The sequence below is a fragment of the Sorex araneus genome, chromosome 5, assembly GCF_027595985.1.
Source record: "Sorex araneus isolate mSorAra2 chromosome 5, mSorAra2.pri, whole genome shotgun sequence".
Classification (NCBI taxonomy): Eukaryota; Metazoa; Chordata; class Mammalia; order Eulipotyphla; family Soricidae; genus Sorex; species Sorex araneus.
The window spans coordinates 77,337,409-77,344,343 of NC_073306.1; the positions used below are offsets into that span (position 1 = coordinate 77,337,409).

At 40.0% G+C, this 6,935-nt stretch overlaps 1 pseudogene; it reads right to left on the reverse strand.

The window, feature by feature from the left end:
- Positions 1-2,407: 2,407 nt before the first annotated feature.
- On the reverse strand, positions 2,408-2,564 carry LOC129405177 (U2 spliceosomal RNA; annotated as a pseudogene).
- Between the last annotated feature and the right edge of the window lie 4,371 nt (positions 2,565-6,935).

The window sequence follows — 6,935 nt, forward strand, 5'->3', positions numbered from 1 at the left end:
AATTCTTGACATTGGGTTACAAAACTCAGATTACTAAGCAGGTGGGGAGGAGGAGGGAGGAATGAATAGGTGGATGGACTAACTGATAATAGAGTGATAGATGGTCTTGGGCATTTTGATTTTGGAGGAATAATAACTCTGTACATCTATCTCATAAACATTAACACTACGTAACTACATCGCCTAAAATAAACTTAAAATTCTACTTAACCAGAATGTAAGTTCCATGAGGACAAAGATTATATCTGTTATATATACCAGACAGTGCTGGGGACCATGTGGTGTTGGGAATCAAACCTGTGCCTCCATATGCAAAGTATGTGCCCTGTCTTTTGAGCTCTCTCTGGTGATTTTTCTCACAGTTACCCTTCACAAAGCTGAAAGATAACAGGTCCACCTATAACATCAAAGAAAAATTAATTTTCAAAGTATTTTCTCATCTATTGCTTCATATGCTCTCTCTGGCGGAGAAAGAAAACAAGGTAAGATCTCTTTTTTGTTTTTCACTTAAATTGTTTGTTGGTTTGTCATTTGTATTTTTAATATTTAACTTTAGTAGCTGCAAGTCTGAGAAAATCACTCTGCTAATGGTTCTACATTAAAGCACTTTACATCATCTGTTAATTATTCCTGCAAGTGAAACAATATGGAAATCAAAGAAGCTTAAAGAAAAATGAGCAATAATTAAATTGGGAGAGCTCTCTTTTAAAATATGAGGGAAAAGGTTGCGTAAAAGATAAGAAAGCATAGAAAACAAGATGATTTAAGAAAACATAGCTGGACTTATGGGACTGAAACAATAGCACAGCAGGTAGGGCATTTGCCTTGCATGCGGCCAACCCGGGTTCAATTCCCAGCATCCCATATGGTCCCCTGAGCACCGCCAGGGGTAATTCCTGAGTGCAGAGCCAGGATTAACCCTTGTGCATCGCCGGGTGTGATCCAAAAAAGAAAAGAAAATATAGCTGGACTTAAATGTGGGTTTTGGGAGTTAACTCTATAGTTGTTGTGTTAATCCATACTCCTCTTAAGGCTTTGAAGTCTTAGATGCTCTTGTGCTAAGAGAAATCCAGGTAGTATGACTCTTAAACATACTACAGGAAGTTAACCTGCTGCCATTCTAAAGCCTTCAGTCATTTGCATTGGTAAAAATGAAGATATACTCAATGTTGCTATCTGAAAATGCCTTTTTATTAATTAAATATGAATCTTAATTATTTGTGATCCTGAACTACACACAGCGGTCAGGTCATATGTTTTGCATATTATTGCTAGAAGAAACTGTAGTTTAAACTGTAAAAATTCTCAAACTTAGAACCAAACTGGAATTATGTCATTCTCAGGCCTCTTTAATGTCCTTTATAAAGCTTCTTTGGAGGCCTTAAAAATGACTTTCAAAACCTGAAATTAGTTTTGTTTCTAATCCCCTAGAGAGCAATGCAGTGAGTTTCATCATGCCATGCTGATTAAAAATGCTGAAATGAGCCATGATATAATTAGGAATCTCTGTACAAATCAAGCCTCATGAACTACATCTAACATGGGTCTCATTTATTAAAAAAAGTCTATTGTTTCTAATGGTCAAGATAAATTTTGGCAAAGAGACACAAAAATCTCATAACTTTAAGTATATTTACTAATCATCTAACCTTTTCCTTTTGAAAAAAATAAACAGTGATAAAATATTCCAGGAAAATTGGTAACTTATACAGAAAGTGGGAGTGAACAAAAAATAGTAGGAGAACTGCAAGAAATTCAGTATGGCTGAAACATACACAAACAAAGACACTTTCAGTAACTGGTAAGATAATTCTTCTATGAAATGCCTTTATAAGTTATTTAGATTGAGAAGTATGGCCAAAATGAACTTATTAAAGCTGATAGTGACAGTCAGTAATCAAGAATGCAATTTAGGAATAGAAAGACAGCCTGTTTGCCAAGCTCTAGGATGGAATTGATATGTACATTTTTACAGGAGCTAGGACAAAGCCAAGTTGCTCAAGATATTAAAGAGATGACTGTAACAAGCTTTGGGGGTGGAGGTTGCGGGGGGTGGAAGGGTTAATATACCTGCAGGGGTGAGCAAAGACCCAAAAAAGAAATGCCCTACAATTGCCACAAGTGAGAACTTTGGACTAAAGTTCTTTGGATAAAAAGATGTGTTAGGAGTGTTATACCACATATGATGGAGTATTTTCCTAGTCTCCTCTGTAAATTTGTCTTTCTCATAAAGATAGTAAAGGTGAGTTTGGGAAACAGCACGAAGACAAGTGTCAAGTAAGGGTTGTATACTTGTGCAGTTGTAAAATAAAAACAAAGACTGCTGTTGTAGAGGGGGCAGCTGGCATCCGGGCTTATATGCATGATAAGAGGAAAGTGCAAAGGAATATGTTTAGACAATAAACTAGATGATTCTATGAAAGGTGAAGTGCACCCTCTTAAGTAGTGTGTACCTGTGTTAGGGTAAGTGGGAAGTTCAAACACTATAAGGAGAAGAAAGATGTTGTCAGGTTTGGAGTTTAGAAAAAATACACTTGATCTTAGCCAAAAGGCCGAGAAGCGATGGAGTTTAGAAAAAATAGTAGCAATTCAGAATATAAGGTGGGAAAAGAAATCATAAAGACAAAAAAATTCAAAGGCTTTGTAGCATTTCAGGTAAACTATATTAATGGTCTTTACTGGTTGTAAGTACCAGTGGGATGGAAAACAACTAGACAATCTAGACTAACTGCAAAGTTAGAATCAGGTATCTTGATACTGATTTCGGGATGGGGGAGGCAAATGATGGGTAATTAAGATATGAACTTTCCCATTTAAAAACAAGGATGACTCCAGGCAAACCATTTCTATTTCTTGAGAATTCAGAGTTCCAAGTATTTACTCTAAAGTAGTTTCATTCCAAAGAAGTTACTGGGAAAATTAGCATGTGACTTTGTCATCCTAGTTTTACTCTGAACACATGTTATAGGCCTTATGGAGGCTTATAAGAAATCATACAGGAAATAGCCAGTAGAAACTTAATGTTTAAGAATACAGTATTCAAAAGAGAATTTAGATCTCATTTACAAGTTTGAAGTTATTGGCATATAGATGAAACCATGTGAATGGTTAAGGCTGATCAGGGATAATTTATAAAGAGAGAAATGAAGGGACAAAAGAAAGAAGAAGAAAAGGGAAAGAATGGAAAGAGGGAGGGTGAAGAAGGAGTGAAGGAGAAGAGAGCACTGGAGAGGTAGTACAGCATGTAGAATCCCCTGCCTTGCACACAGCTTATCTCGGTTAAATCCCCAGCACTACACAGGGTCCCCCAAACACCACCACGAGTAATCCCTGAGCACACATCCAGGAGCAATCCCTGAGTATAGCTGAATGTGCATGCCCCCCAAAAAAAAATAAAAGAGAGAAATGAAAAAGAAGAAACGATAGAGGAAAGAAGATGAAAAAGAAAGCAAAGGAAAGGGAATATATAGACATGGGGAAGAAGGAACTAAGGACAGATCATAAGAAACATCAATATTTACAAGATATATAAAGATGACTGAGTTGTCATGGCTTTAATGGCAAGATAAAAGTCAAATGTACATTGTCTAGATTTCAGGGAAAACAATATTGGAAGGAGGTAAGGTCAGTGTCAAAGACTGTAGACAGGTCCAGTAAGATAAAGGCTGAAAATTATCTTTGGATTTAACCACAGCAAGGTCATTATTGATCTGAGTGAAATCAGTTTTAGAGAAATGGTAGAACAAAGATAGACCGAAGAATGAATGGCAGATAAGAAAACAAAGATAAAGAATAAAAAATTCTCTTTCAAAGTTTCTAAGGAAGAGAGATACACATGAATTAGATTAAAGATGTGTGGAGTTGAGGGAAAGTTTTAATTTGATGTGTATCTTAACTCAGACCCTCCAAGAAAAAAAACCTAAACGTTTTGCTCTCAGTGAGATTCAAGCCCAAGAAACAAGGGTTTGTAAGGGAGACTTAAGGCAAGGAAAAAAATGCACACAAGGTACTAGGCCATTCTGAAGCAGTTATTTGTCACTTCATAAAGATCTTCATGATCTATCAGAACCAGAGAGATAGTCCGGCAGATAGTTCAGCACCTCTTATGCGACTGACCCAGGATCAATTCTCAGCCTCTATATTGTACCCTGAGCACTGCCAAAAGTGATTCCTGAATTCAGAGTCAGAAGTAACCCCTGAGCACTGCCGGGTGTGGCTCCAAAATAAACAAAAAATGAAAACCAGAATCTATAGATTCACTGTCATGTGTGAAAGTGCTATTTTGTGTGGCAAATAAAGGAAATGCTTTAACACTTGGAAGACTATTAGTGAAAAAGTCCTGTGTAAGAAAATAGGATTCTGGGCTGGAGCGATAGCACAGCGGGTAGGGCGTTTGCCTTACACGCGGCCAACCCGGGTTCCATTCCCAGCATCCCATATGGTCCCCTGAGCACTGCCAGGAGTAATTCCTGAGTGCAGAGCCAGGAGTAACCCCTGTGTATCACCAGTTGTGACCCAAAAAGAAAAAAAAAAAGAAAGAAAATAGGATTCAAAAATACTGAAAGCTCGTTCCATATAACTCATTTTTTTTGGGGGGTAAAGGGGGGGTCACACCTGGCGATGCACAGGGATTACTCCTGGCTCTGCCCTCAGAAACCACTCCTGGGGGCTGGAGCGATAGCACAGCGGGTAGGGCATTTGCCTTGCACGCGGCCGACCTGGGTTCAATTCCCAGCATCCCATGTGGTCCCCTGAGCACTGCCAGGAGTAATTCCTGAATGCAAAGCCAGGAATAACTCCTGTGCATCGCTGGGTGTGACCCAAAAAGCAAAATAAAATAAAACCGATTTTTAAAAAAAGAAAAAAATAAATAAACCACTCCTGGCGGTGCTCAGGGGACCATATGGGATGCTCGGAATCCAACCTGGGTTGGCCGTGTGCAAGGAAAATGCCCTACCCGCTGTGCTATCGCTCCAGCCCTATAACTCATTTTTTAAAAGGAGATATGCGGGTCAGAGAAATGGTGTGGGATATAAGGATTCACAGAGTGTGGCTGTAGGAGCTGTGATCTTAGAGTGAATCCCCAACTTTACATATGGTCCTCTGATCACCACCGAAAAGGGGGAAAAATGGATAGATGTACATTTCAAGTGTTGCAGTAAGCTAGTGTTCATTTGGCTGCTTAATTCTATCAACTTCCTTGTATCACTTGTCGTCCCATTGATCTTCGATTTGCTGGGGCGGGTGCCAGTAACATTGCCATTTGTCCCTGTCACGTGCTAGAGCAGCCCAATGATATCTGCTTGCTTCAGGAACAAGAAGAGCCTCAAATCATTCATTCAGGGATTTGACGAAGAAATTTGACCATCTAGTTGGTGGGAGGCCACGAGGTCTTCTGACGTCCTGTGGAATCCAGTCGGTAACAGCTCTAGTCCAGCTGTCGTCTCTGAATCGCATTACATGTCCGGCCCATCTGATTTTTGATGCCTTGGCAAACAAGACAGCATCCCTGATTTTTGACCGTCGACGGAGGTCAGAACTCCAGATTCCTTCTCTCACTTGAGTGAGACGTAATACTCCTAGCATAGCTCTTTCGATTCCTCTTTGGGATACCTGAATAGCGTTCTCATCCTGTTTACATAGGGCCCAGGTCTCTGAGGCTACGTTAGTGCAGGAAGAACGGTGTAATCGAAAAGACGTGCCCAGAGTCAGAGGTTCTTCACCCTCTTAACCACTTCTTTGATGCTCTTGAAGGCATTCCATGCTGCTCTCTTCCTCCTGCACAGTTCTGGCGCTGAGTCGTTCCTCATATTGATTCTCAGGTACACATAGCTGCTGCATTCGGAGATGTTCGTTCCATTGAGAGCAAATGGAGCTTCAGGAACTAGTTCATTTTTCATAAGCATCTTCTTGTTGAGATTCAGCTGCAATCCAACTTTTCCATGCTCACAGTTGAAGTCAGCCAGCATTTGTGCCGCTTGGCTGATGTTTGGCGTTATGAGAACGATGTCATCAGCAAAGCGAAGGTGGTGTAATTGCTGACTGTCTAGCTTCACTCCCATTTCTTCCACTCCAGTCGTCGCATGATGTTCTCGAGGGTGGCACTGAAGAGTTTCCGTGAAATGGTATCACTCTACCACACCCCTCTCTTTACATCAATGATCAGTTCCTTGTAGAATGGTGAGATCCTGGTGGTGAATCCACAATACAGCTCCCAGAGGATTTTGATATATTGAGTTTGAATGCCTTGTTTGGCTAGGGCTTCGATGACCGCTTCAGTCTCAACAGAATTGAAGGCCTTCTTTAAGTCGATGAACGTTAGACAGAGCGGCATTCTGTTCTAATGTTCATCAACTTCCTTACTTTTTAAAAATGTATAGGCCAAAGTGATAGTATAGCAGGTAGAGAGTTTGCCTTACACATGGCTGATCCGAGTTCAATCCCCAGCCATCCCATATGGCCCTCCAAGCACCACCAGGAGAAATTCCTGAGTGCAGAGCCAAGAGAAGCCCCTGAGCATCACTGGATGTCCCCCCAAAAAGCAAAAAAAAAACGTGTATAAACATATACAAATATTTACAATATGGTGGTGATTCTCAAAGTTAATTGCACACTGATATCACCTGAACAAATGTAAAACTATAGATGCCTAGGTCTCAGTTTCAAGAGTATTCTGATGTGGTTATTCTGATTGTGGTCTGGCCCTCAAGCATATTACTAGGAATATTAAAAAACTTTCAGAAGTTTTCAAGCTCTTCAGATGATTCAAACAAGAAGGGAAGCTTGAGAACCTTGTTCTAAGACAAGATTAGCTGCAAAGTGAGTGAAGAGAAACTAAAAAACGAAGTGGGAAGGGAAAAACAAGACCCTCTAGTAGCAACCAGGGAGGCTTCAACCTTAAAGTTCTACAAAATTCAACAGTTTGATTTCAGAAA